This window comes from Schistocerca gregaria, chromosome 7 (assembly GCF_023897955.1).
Source record: "Schistocerca gregaria isolate iqSchGreg1 chromosome 7, iqSchGreg1.2, whole genome shotgun sequence".
In the NCBI taxonomy this organism is placed as follows: domain Eukaryota; kingdom Metazoa; phylum Arthropoda; class Insecta; order Orthoptera; family Acrididae; genus Schistocerca; species Schistocerca gregaria.
The window spans coordinates 485,783,167-485,795,453 of NC_064926.1; positions in this window are offsets into that span (position 1 = coordinate 485,783,167).

A 12,287-nucleotide genomic window follows, 5' to 3' on the forward strand; every position below is an offset into this window, starting at 1 on the left:
AAAAGGTTATGCCAGGACGACTAATAATTCGACAAGTCAACCGTTTATTACTAAAAACAGAAAGGGTACAGTACTATGCTGAAATTGCAACAGAAGGAACACTTTATTATCGCCTGTCTTGTACAACTTCCCTTGTTAAAATTAGTTTCTCTTCCCCGAACGGAAAGTGGTTTACACAATTTCACCCTAGTAACATGCTAGTGCAGTTGCCACTGCGACATCCTACTGAAGCAAGCTACTATTAACCAAAAAATTGAGGGCAACTAAGGTGGATAGCTTATAAAAAGCTCATGCTCGGTACAATTGCTTAATTTACATTGTTACAAAAGCACAGTAATTCATATTTCACCAGCTCTCGATAGCCCTTCAGATAACTACATTATTTCTTTGAAAAACGTCTGTAGCCACTCTTATATCACAGCAGATAAGGAAGTTTCGCAGTTAGCTACATGGCAAAATATTCTTCACTTTGCTTTCTGCCATTTTCCAAAAATTAATTCCGGTATCGTGAACCATTTATGGTTCAAATGATCTGAGCACTATAGGGCATAACTTCTGCGGTCATCGGTCCCCTAGAACTTAGAACTACTTAAACCTAACTAACCTAAGGACATCAAACACATCCATGCCCGAGGCAGGGTTCAAACCTGCGACCGTAGCGGTAGCGCGGTTCCAGACTGTAGTTCCTAGACCCGCTCGGCCACACCGGCCGATCAACCATTTATGAAGCATGATGCTATGAATATTTCACTTCCACTCTATAGTTTGTGCACACTATCGGAAGCGAGTGTGCTACATAAAACCCATTTTCTGTAGACTAGCGATGAATGTGGGTATCAGCTTAAATTTAAAGAAAAATGGAATTTGATAGCTCCTTTTCATACACAGCAGTGTATGACACAACACGTACGAAGTGCAAACGCACAGCAATACCTATTTTTAATTGCAAATTACTGCAACTGTTAGCTAAATGATAGAAAGTTCTTCATGAATCTGACAAATAAGGCCATAAAATGTGTGAAATCAATTTTTTTACCGAATAGTTGCCGGCCGGTGTGGCCGAACGGCTCCAGGCACTTCAGTCTGGAACCACGCGACCGCTATGATCGCAGGTTCTAATCCTGCCTCGGGCATGGACGTATGTGATGTCCTTAGGTTAGTTAGGTTTAAGTAGTTTTAAGTTCTAGGGGACTGATGACCTTAGATGTTAAGTCCCATAGGGCTCAGAGCCATTTGAACCGAATAGCTTCTTTCAAATCGTTTGAGAAAAGTTACAGTGCACCTGGTATACGCCTTCCTCTGCTGCTGCAGTGTAGTCGAGTTGGGCAGAGGATGTTTCATTCGCAATGGAAGAACCGCACTGCAGAATAGGCGACAGCGAACTGGAGTGGCAGCCCCTTCGTAACAGAGGGGTGTACAAGCCCAGCACTGAGAACGACAAAGCGTTTCTGCGCACGGGCCAAGTATCCTTGCACGAGCTCGGTCGAGCAGTTCGTCATCAACCAGACATGTTCTGAATCAATGCTAACAGACATTTGAGATGATATAAAGAACGGCACCACTGGACAATGGATGACAGTAAACCATTCTCAGCATTCCTACTGTCACATACCAGCAATACTCCTGACGGATCGGCAACCCTGCAGACGAGAGAAGTATAGTGTGCAGGCGTAAGTCCAAGGTTTCGCGTTCTAAGACTCAGGCCGCCGGTGAGTGTCATATCGCAACCGTAAGACGGCGGTGAAAGCTCAACGAGAGGTGTAGCTACTTCCCTCCGCCGAGTCACGTGCGCGGAAGTAGATTCAACCTCCAGGCGCCGGCTATCCATAGAGGCGCAGCTCCAGTCCTCGGCAATTCTCCGCCAACGCTCTGGGCCAATTGATATGCCGACTTATACTAGCCCTTCAATCAGAGCCTCGTTGGATCCACCGCTGCAAAACTTCGGACCTGTGCGACGTCGCCTTCGAGAAGTATCCTCAACCAGCTGCTGCCGAGTGCACTGTCCTTCCCTCCAGTGGTTGGAGTAGTCTTCAGTTCTCTATACTTTATTCAACTTTGTTGTTTTCTAAGCAAACGTCTAATAGTTTTCTGTGAGAGTTTTGCATTAAGTTTACAGGAAGTTTTTTTATTTAGATAATATCCTGTTGTTTTGTTGCAATAAACCTTTCTCTTTATGATTTGGAACGTGTTGTTTCTCAGGTTTCTCACTACGTGAGACATAGCACCTACAGATCGTGAAAATTGGAAAACAAAGAAGGGATGTGTCTTAATGCACTACATCTTAAGTACCATCGTTTTGCTGATGCCATTGTAGTATTTGCTTCCTGTATACAAAATGGAAAAAAGTAAAGCACTCTGTTCTGGCCACAGAGTCAGGCACCACTCTTGGATAAGAAACAGCGGCACAAGGTCTTCCGGCTGACAACAGCTTTCTTGTTGACAACCTCTGACGATGCACCTGGTTTTATATCGACCATCATCTTTGCCTTTAGAAATCCATTTGCTTGTTAAGATATCTTTCTCTTATTTGCTTTCGATTCACCAACTTCCGTGTGTCATTGTGCTCAGTGATTTTTTGTTCCTTGATTCCTTTTATTCAGTTTTCTTTATGTGGACCATTAAACATTCTTCATATGATACTGATGATGTTTCATAATCTTAAAACTTTCAAGGGTCCTTCATATTCGTTCTGTTCCTAAAATTGTAATTTCTTCTCTCTTCGTTGCATCCTCTTCATACTTAATTTTCTTCGAATTCATTTTCTTGATTCAAAATTTTATTTATTTCATTTTTAACATAATTATAATTTTCATCAAGAACAAGATTTTTCTTTACAGTTCCTTGTGTCAGTCTCCAGATCCAACATCTCTTGGCACAAAAATCTTTCTTCTTTCTACGTAACAGTCTGTATCCATTAATTCCAAACCTAAAAAAGTATGGATTATTTCTTCCATACAGTTTTATCAGGTGGCCCGTATATTTTTCAAAAACTATCGATTCAAAAGTTTGAAGTCATGACAAGTCAGATGTTTTCAAGAACACTTTTCTGAAGTTGTAACACTATTACTGATATCTAAGCTCGTACTGATTAAATGCGAAGTTTTGTACACTGTTCCTACCCGGTGCTCTTTCTTCAGTTTGCTATTAAGACCATTGCTTTTGCCCTGTTCATTTTGTCAGATGTAGTCCCTCCGTTCTCCTACTTTAGCCAAGGACTAGAATAAATACTGTAGTCTGGCAAATTTCTTTTCCTTCACGCCCATTTTTAAACTCGTGACTGGTGCACTCACAATGTATATCACACTTTATTTTTGTTGCATCAAACCAGTCTTCGGACAGAAGACTACAACAACAACAACAACAACAATAATAATAATAATAATAATAATCACAGAGATCTCCAAGTACATGGCGTAGTAATCAGAATACACAACATCATTCTCGACTATGTGAGCAAAATACTATTAGCAGTTTCAAAGAAATGCTGCTACATAAAATTCAGTGTGATTTTGATAAATATTTGAAACCAAATAACCTTTAGGTAAGCCTCTATTAATTCTTTCTTCAACTGAACACTTCAGTTTCATTTCTAATAACGTCTCATGAATTTAACTGATGCAGTTCAGGACGGAGGAACTAATTACACGTAGGGGCAACATAACATGTATTGGATTATAAAGTTAACACTGAAAGATATCATTTATATTCTTGGATTATCTGTGTCTAAATTTACCGGATCGGGAAAGTGCAATGTGACCAGCCCATAACTGAGGTTATAAAACAGAGAGGTTGAAAAATTTTGCTGTCGCCTCCAGTTTCAGCAATGAGTAAACCCACACTCGCTCAGTGTCTCAGACGTATTCTGTCGTCGGCATAGACCTCTTCCTCATAACTATCCGCCTCTCGTTCGAGCCTGTGGTTGAACACAAACAGCAAACTACGAGGGGCCCATTCAGCAATGCGTTTGGTCTGAAGCAGTTCTGTGCTGTGTGTTGCAATCTTTGCCTCACTTATAAATAATAACCAGTTTGAAACTTCCATGACGCCTGTTTAGCCACCCATCAAAATATGTGTTGTAACAACACACATTATAGAGAAAATAAATGTTTGTGTTAATTTTTATCTACATATATCCCAGTTTTATACAAAAAGAGGGACATTACATTTTATAATATAAAAGATCGTGTATTTAAGATAGTTACACAAACAGCCTGCAGATGAGACTACAGGCTAGTCAGTGAGTGCTTGTATATAGCAGTACCGATATTATGCTACAGCACCAGCCCGACTCAGCTTCGCATCGGTAGACTAACTATTTATGGCATGACGACTTGGCTAGCATAGCAAAAATTCTGTTTACGGTGCGTTGCATAGAATGATAAGAAGTTAAGAGATTTTCTAAGTGCCTTTGACCCATGTTTCCTTTCATATTCGTTAAACATTAACTCTATACAAACAATGTGTTGTTGTCAGCTTAAATTTAACTTGTGCCGGCCCCCTGATAGCGCTAGCTCGCATCAATCTCGTGCTGCAAGATGGTGGTTTTATGAGGTTCCAGTAAGTTCTGCAATTGAACTCTATATCGCAACGGCATCGTTTCCGTGCCAGTGGAGAATTTTAATTCGTCATAAATTAGTCAGTTTGGAGGAAATATGTATAAACTATATATACAAACCTTCCACATGAATCAGTCCATGTATTAGTAAAAATATCAAAATCCCTTTAGTAATTCCCGAAGTTAGACCGAACATGCAGACAGAAACCACGGTGAGGGACTTTGATTTACATGCAGTGTGATTCAAAAAGAAAGTACAGATTTTAGTTATTTCAATTGTTTATTACAGACAAAATACGAAAGATAGAAAAACATAGCCTATGTTACTGGACAGAGACACTACACCATACACTCAATATGAGCATCATGCGTTGCTCGAGAAACATCGAAACGGTAATCCATTTCATTCCATATACGAATGAACAGGTCCCTGCTTTTGCATCGACAGATTCAACAATCCGATTTCTCAGCTGTTGAAGAGTAGCTGCAGTAGATGGGACAGAGAGTACTTGTTTTATGTACCTGCACAGAATAAATCGCAAGCTATGGGGTCTCGTGATCTGGGGGGCCAAAATCAATGAACAAGATGTTGTCCACCCCTCTCAACATTGTGGGACGATATTGTTAAGAGAACACCGCATCTCAAGTGTGGCGGGCCGCCTTAATGCTCAAAATGGCTCTGAGCACTATGGGACTTAACATCAGAGGTCACCAGTCCCCTAGAACTTAGAACTACTTAAACCTAACTAACCTAAGAACATCACACACATCCACGCCCGAGGCAGGATTCGAACATGCCACCGTAGCGGTCGTACGGTTCCAGACTGGCGCCAAGAACCGCTCGGCCACCGCAGCCGGCTTCATGCTCAAGAATGAAATCATTGGGTCTTCGTGAAGTTAAGGAAACAACCAATTTTGCAGAATGTCCAGGTATGACATTCCTGTCACAGGCCTATAAACTCTGAGAACAGAAACGGCACAAAATGCATTCAGTTTCGGTGAGCCTCTTTCAGGTTCGACGAAGACGTCAAGAGTTTTTGATCCCCCAAATTCTTACATTATGGCTGTTTGCTTTAACCATAGGTGAAATGTCAATTCGTCCGAGAAGTTAAATCGTTCGGAAAAAGTATCCCCTGCCACAGCCTGGAGGATATATATATACAAAATACCTATCCGTTGTTATGCTCGTAGGGACGCAATTGCAACAGTAACCTCAACTTTTAACGCTTCGTATATAAGGGTCAGTCCAGTACAAGTCACACCGTTGTTTGAGGTCGGTGCCGGCCGGGTGGCTGAGCGGTTCTAGGCGCTACAGTTTGGAACTACGCTACCGCTATGGTCGCAGGTTCGAATCCTGCCTTGGACATGGATGTGTGTGATGTCCTTAGGTTAATTACGTTTAAGTAGTACTAAGTTCTAGGTGCCTGATGACCGTAGTAGTTAAGTCCCATTGTGCTCAGAGCCATTTGAACCATTTTTTTGAGGAAGATTACTGGCCACTCGTCATATGGACTTCCGAGGGTTCCGTGTGAACGCATCTCGGATAAGCTCCACATTGTCATCAGACGTGCGTGATAGACCAGTGCTCTTCCCTTTGCGCATGCAACAGGCTTCAAAGATTTTTACATGCCAGCCATAAATGTGCTTATGCAGAGGTGGTTTCTTGCTGAACTGATTGTGAAATGCACGCTGCACTTGACCATTGGGTTGACTTCGTGCAAGTTCTAACCACACAAAATGATTTCTCCTGTGGTGTAGCCACCACGTTGCTACAAACAAACAATAACACAGCTATGTCAAGACTTCGAACCTACCGCTGTCCAGTGACAGGCAGAATGTATTTCTATCTTTTACAGTTGGTCTGTAATAGACAACTGAAATCTGTTCTTCCTTTTTGAATTACTCGATATGGGTATAAGATAGAAGGGGATGGATGCACTTTTCGCCTACAATACAGGAAATCTTCTATGGTCCTGACAGAACACCTGTCCATTTTACAAATATGATGATAAATTAACTAATTGTAAGAATACATTTGTGTGTTCATTATGATAGGCGACTTTTAAAACAGGAACGATTTACACGCATAAAAACATGCCTGTCTTCCTTTCTCTGTTTCCTTGAAAAGCTATACCATGTTGTGGTGGTATCAGTCAATTAGCTACTCTCACTGCTTGAGCATACTTGAGTAATACAACGTGTAGCGCGTGATATACGAGGAGTTGGGATATATCTTTCTTCGATTATTCTGGCATAGTCTCCACAACAACCAATAAAGTTTATGTGCCAGTGCGTTTATTGTCTCCTTCCACGGGTATTAAGAAGCCGTTTTCTAATCGTTGTATATAATTTTAATGCTCCGTCTCGCAACAGTCCAGTTCCAAGCAGAACGGAGGGCAGACAGTTGTTTAAAACAACGCGGGCGACGGGCGTGCAATATTGGCCGTGGCGGGCGGACCGCTGGCAGCTCGATATGAGTCACAGCGAGAAATGGTTCGCAGCTCTTTACGACGGCACACCACGCGAGGGTGTTGCACAACTCGCCGGTCCACATATAATCGAGACTGCCGAATGTAGAGGAGTCTGCGAAAGGCTTCTTTTTGTTTCGTATCGACAAGACGCTCTCCACTTTTCCGTCATCCTTTTTTAATGTCACTCAACATTTCGAGTCGTGTTCCTTCTTTGTCTCTTGTCGTTGCAAACTTTCCTTAGACGGTTACATACAATTTCTTCGCGCTGTACGTCACACCCACTGCGCTGTCCTCAGTCTTATCCTTTTCAAGATTATTTTTTTTTCCAATTCTACTCTTACAAGCTTTTCTTCGTTGTCATTTCCTCAGTCCATCCCACGTTTCATGTTGTTCTCCAAAACCACACTTTAAAACTAACCATAAATTTTTCCTCTCTCCTTTTGAATGTCCGTGATTCGCTGCCATGCGCTGCCGACAATCTATATTTGGAAGTGCAAGGGACCACAGAAAAAATTCGAGTAACTGAGAGTTAGATTTAATGAAAAAGTCACTGACCAAGAAAGAATCAAGAAAAAGTTGAACGATATTCCGTCCAAAAATAAAATGAAAAAATACTGCTATAGTTTAAAAAATATCAGTTCCTAAATCACTAGCTTGCGAGGCTTGTAGATAAGTCAGACGAACATCGAATCAGCGCCGTCTGTTAAGGGCCCCTGGTAAATAATAAACTTGGTCAATTTCGAGGTTTTCTTCCACGGGTTTGACAAACAATCGTGCAGACGTACCAACAATGTTTGTCGCATTTAACCTCTCTTCTGAAGCAGCTGTAGCTGTGAGTACGCGTCGCCAAGTATTTGGTCACTAGCGGAGATGGCTACCAACGCAGAGAAAGCATTTCATCTACTTCTACGTCATTACTCTGCTACTCACAATGAAATGCCTACCAGAGAGCTCAATGAATCACCTTCAAGCTGTCTCTCTACCGTTCCACTCTCGAATGGCGTACGGGAAAAACGAGCACTTAAATTTTTCTCTGCGAGCCCTGATTTCTTTTACCTTGATGATCATTTCTCCCTATGTAGATGTGTACCAACAGAATGTTTTCGCAATCGGAGGAGAAAATTGGTGATTGAAGTTTCAAGAGAAGATCCCGTCGCAAAGAAAAACGCCTTTGTTTTAATGATTGCCACTCCAATTCATGTATCACGTCTGTGGCACTATCTCCCCTACTTCGTAATAATACAAAACGAGTGGCCCTTCTTTGAACTTTTTCGGTGTCATCCGTCAGTCCCACCTGATGCGGAACCCACACCGCACAGCAATACTCCAGAATAGGGCGGACAAGCGTGGTGTTCTGCCAATGAATCGCAGTCTTTGCTTTGTTCTACCCATAACATTATCTATGTGATCGTTCCAATTTAGGTTATTTGTAATTGCAATCTTAAGTATTTAGTTGAATTTACAGCATTCAGAATTGTGTGACTTACCGGATAATCAATATTTAGCTGATTTCTTTTAGGGCTCGTGTGAATAACTTCACACTTTTCCTTATTCAAGGTCAACTGCCACTTTTCGCACCACACAGATATATTATCTAAATCACTTTGCAATTCATTTTGGTCATATGATGACTTTACAAGACGATAAATGACAGCATCATCTGCAAACAATCTAAGAGAGCTACTCAGATTGTCTCCTACGTCGTTAATACAGATCAGTAACAATAGAGGGCCTATAACACTTCCTTGGGGAACTCCGGATATTACTTCTGTTTTACTCGATGTCTTTACGTCTGTTACTACGAACTGTGACATTTCTGACAGGAAAACACGAATCCAGTCACACAGTCGAGGCGATATTTCATAGGCACACAGTTTGGTTATAAGACTCTTGCGAGGAACGGTGTCGAAAGCCTCCTGGAAATCTAAAAATATGGAAGCAATTTGACATCCCCTGCCGACAGCACTCATTACTTCACGTGTATAAAGAGCTAGTTGTGTTTCACAAGAACGATGTTTTCTGAATCCGTGCTGACTATGTGCCAATAAATAGTTTTCTTCCAGTTAGTTCATAATCTTACAACAGAGTATATGTTCCAAAACCCTACTGCAAATCGGCGTTAGTGATATGGGCCTGTAATTCAGCGGATTACGCCTATTTCTGTTTTTGGTTATTGGTGTGACTTGAGCAATTTTCTAGTATTTAGTTACAGAACATTCTGTGATCGAATGGTTGTATATAATTCCTAACGATGGAGCTATTGTATCAGCATACTCTGAAAGCAAACTGACTGGTATACAATCTGGACCGGAGGCCTTGCCTTTATTAAGTGATTTAAGTTGCTTTGCTGCACCGAGGATATCTACGTCTATGTTTCTCATCTTGGCAGTTGTTCTTGGCTGGAATACAGGAATATTTAATTCGTCTTCTGTGGTGAAGGAGTTTCAGAAAACCATGTTTAATAACTCTGCTTTAGTACCACTGTCATCAGTTATTTCACCGATGTTATCGCGCAGTGAAGGTATTGATTGCGTCTTGCCACTGGTGTGATTTATGTATGACCAGAATCTCTTTGGGTTTTCTGCCAGATTCTGAGCAGAATTTCGTTGTGGAAATTATTAAAAGCATCTCGCATTGAAGTACGCGCTATAAACAAACGTTTGCCAATATTGGGGATTTTGGGTTCTTTTACATTTGGCATGCTTTCTTCGTTGCTTCTGCAACAGCGATCTGACCCATAATGTGTACCATGGGGTATCAGTACCATCATTTATTAATTTATGTGGTCTTGCTTTTATTTTAGCACAGTATATAAAGAAAAAATAGAAAACAAGGCGTTGGTCCAGGGAACGGTTGAAATTTAGAGGTAACTACGAACATCAAAATAAGTTTTGCCTCACGCGGTTCCCTGAACTCCTGAAGATAGACGTTGACTGTGGATATTGTGTCACAGACAAAGTCCGTTCGACTGTTTAGATATGTCACTAAACCTGCTCAAAGATGTAAACAACCATGCAAGCGCCTATTAGACGGAGGGGGTCCGACAGCCGATCACTTACAGTCATTACACCAGGAAGGAGGTACACGGCTTGTGGTGTCTGTTGTTCAACGATTCCTAGACGGTCGATACCGCGGTTCTATCGCTCTTGCATTGTTACTTTGTGACAGGAAGGGCTCTCAACAAGTGAAGTATCCAGGCGTCTCAGAGTGAACCAAAGTTATCTTGTTCGCACATGGAGGAGATACAGAGAGACTGGAACTGTCAATGACATGCCTCCCTCAAGCCGTCCAAGGGTTGCTACTGCAGTGCATGTCCGCTACCTACGGATTATGGCTCAGAGGAACCCTGACAGCAACGCCACCATGTTGAATACTGCTTTTCGTGCAGCCACAGGGCGTCGTGCTACGACTCAAACTGTGCGCTATAGGCTGCATGATGGGCAACTTCACTCCCGACGTCCATGGCGAGGTCCGTGTTTGCAACACGACACCATGCAGCGCGGTACAGATGGGCCCAACAACATTCCGAATGGACCGATCAGGACTGGCATCTCATTCTCTTCACGGATGAGTGTCGCATATGCCTTCAACCAGACAATCGTCGGGGACGTGTTTGCAAGCAACCCGGTCAGGCTCAACGCCTTACACACACTGTTCAGCGAGTGCAGCAAGGTGGAGGTTTCCTGCTGTTTTGGGGTGGCCTTATGTGGGGCCGACGTAGCCCGCTGGTGGTCATGGAAGGCGCCGTAACGGCTGTACGATACGTGAATGCCATCCTCCGACCGATAGTGCAACCATATCGGCAGCATATTGCCGAGGCATTCGTCTTCATGGACGACAATTCGCTCCCCCATCGTGCACATCTTGTGAATGACTTCCTTCAGGATAACGATATCGCTCGACTAGAGTGGCCATCATGTTCTCTAGACATGAACCCTATCGAACACGCCTGGGATAGACACCTCCAGTGTGCATCGTGAAGCGTATTTTGCCATATAACCATAATACAACTTCGTCAACTTCCGTTACAAAAATTTACACTATCTGATCAAAGTTAGCCGCATACATAATAGTGGAAGTGAATATAGGCTGTGTCCAGCCTTCAACTTTACGACCGATTTAACTCTGCAACGAAGGTGACGTTCTGAATCCTCCCAAAGATGTTCCATTGGGCTCACATCGGGACTCTTGGCAGACCAGTCCAATTCAGAAATGTTAGTGTCGACAAACCACTGCCTCGCATATGCTGCTTTATGAAAGGGTGCACTGTCGTGCTGACACAGTCACCGTGTGCCAACTGTTCCTCTACTGTACGCAGTACACTATGCTGTAAAATATGTTCATATCCTTCCACATTCAACGTATTCTTAAGGGCGATACGAGGACCTCAACCCAACCACCAAAAACACCCCAATACCGTAACACTACCTCTTCCGTTCTTCACAGCTGGCGCTACACTTGACGGCAAGTAACGTTCTACGGGCATCCGCCATATTTAAACACTCCTATCGGACTACCACAGGGTACAGCGTGATTTGTCACTCAAAATCACTCGCTTCCAGTGTCGCTCATTACATCACCTCAAGCCTCGCTTAGCACTTAATACTGAAAAGTGCGGCTTACGAGTCTGGAACCGCGCGACCGCTACGGTCGCAAGATTGAATGCTGCCTAGGGCATGGACGTGTGTGATGTCCTTAGGTTAGTTAGGTTTAAGTAGTTCTAGGTTCTAGGGTACTGATGACCTCAGATGTTAAATCCCATAGTGCTCAGAGCCATTTCAACCATTTTTTGCGGCTTACGAGGCGCTGCTCGACCATCACACTCCATACCTTTTAACTCCCCAAGCACTGTTATTGTGCTAGGCGGACTGCCGGTAGCACTTCCTAACACGACTGGTTTCCTGTGATTTTTTGCAGCTACCTTCCGCAGTGGTAGAAAGTTCTATCTGTCAGTGCTTCAGATCTGAGTAGCCTTGGTTTCTTCCTTCGCGTTTCCATTACAGAACCACGTCACCACCAGTCGACTTTGGTGGTTTTAGAAGGGTTGACATGTCCCCAATGAATTTGCTACTAAGGTGACAAAGTGGCTAAGCGTAAAAGTAACTTCAAGAAACGTAAATCTCTCCACGCTCGAAGTCACGGATCTCTCCTGGCTGACTTCTACGGACAACACAACACTCCCCGTCTCCTTTTATACCGATGGGTCCGCCTCCCGTGACCTCCGGTGGTTAATTTCGTGTTACATAGGGATGTCTGGATAT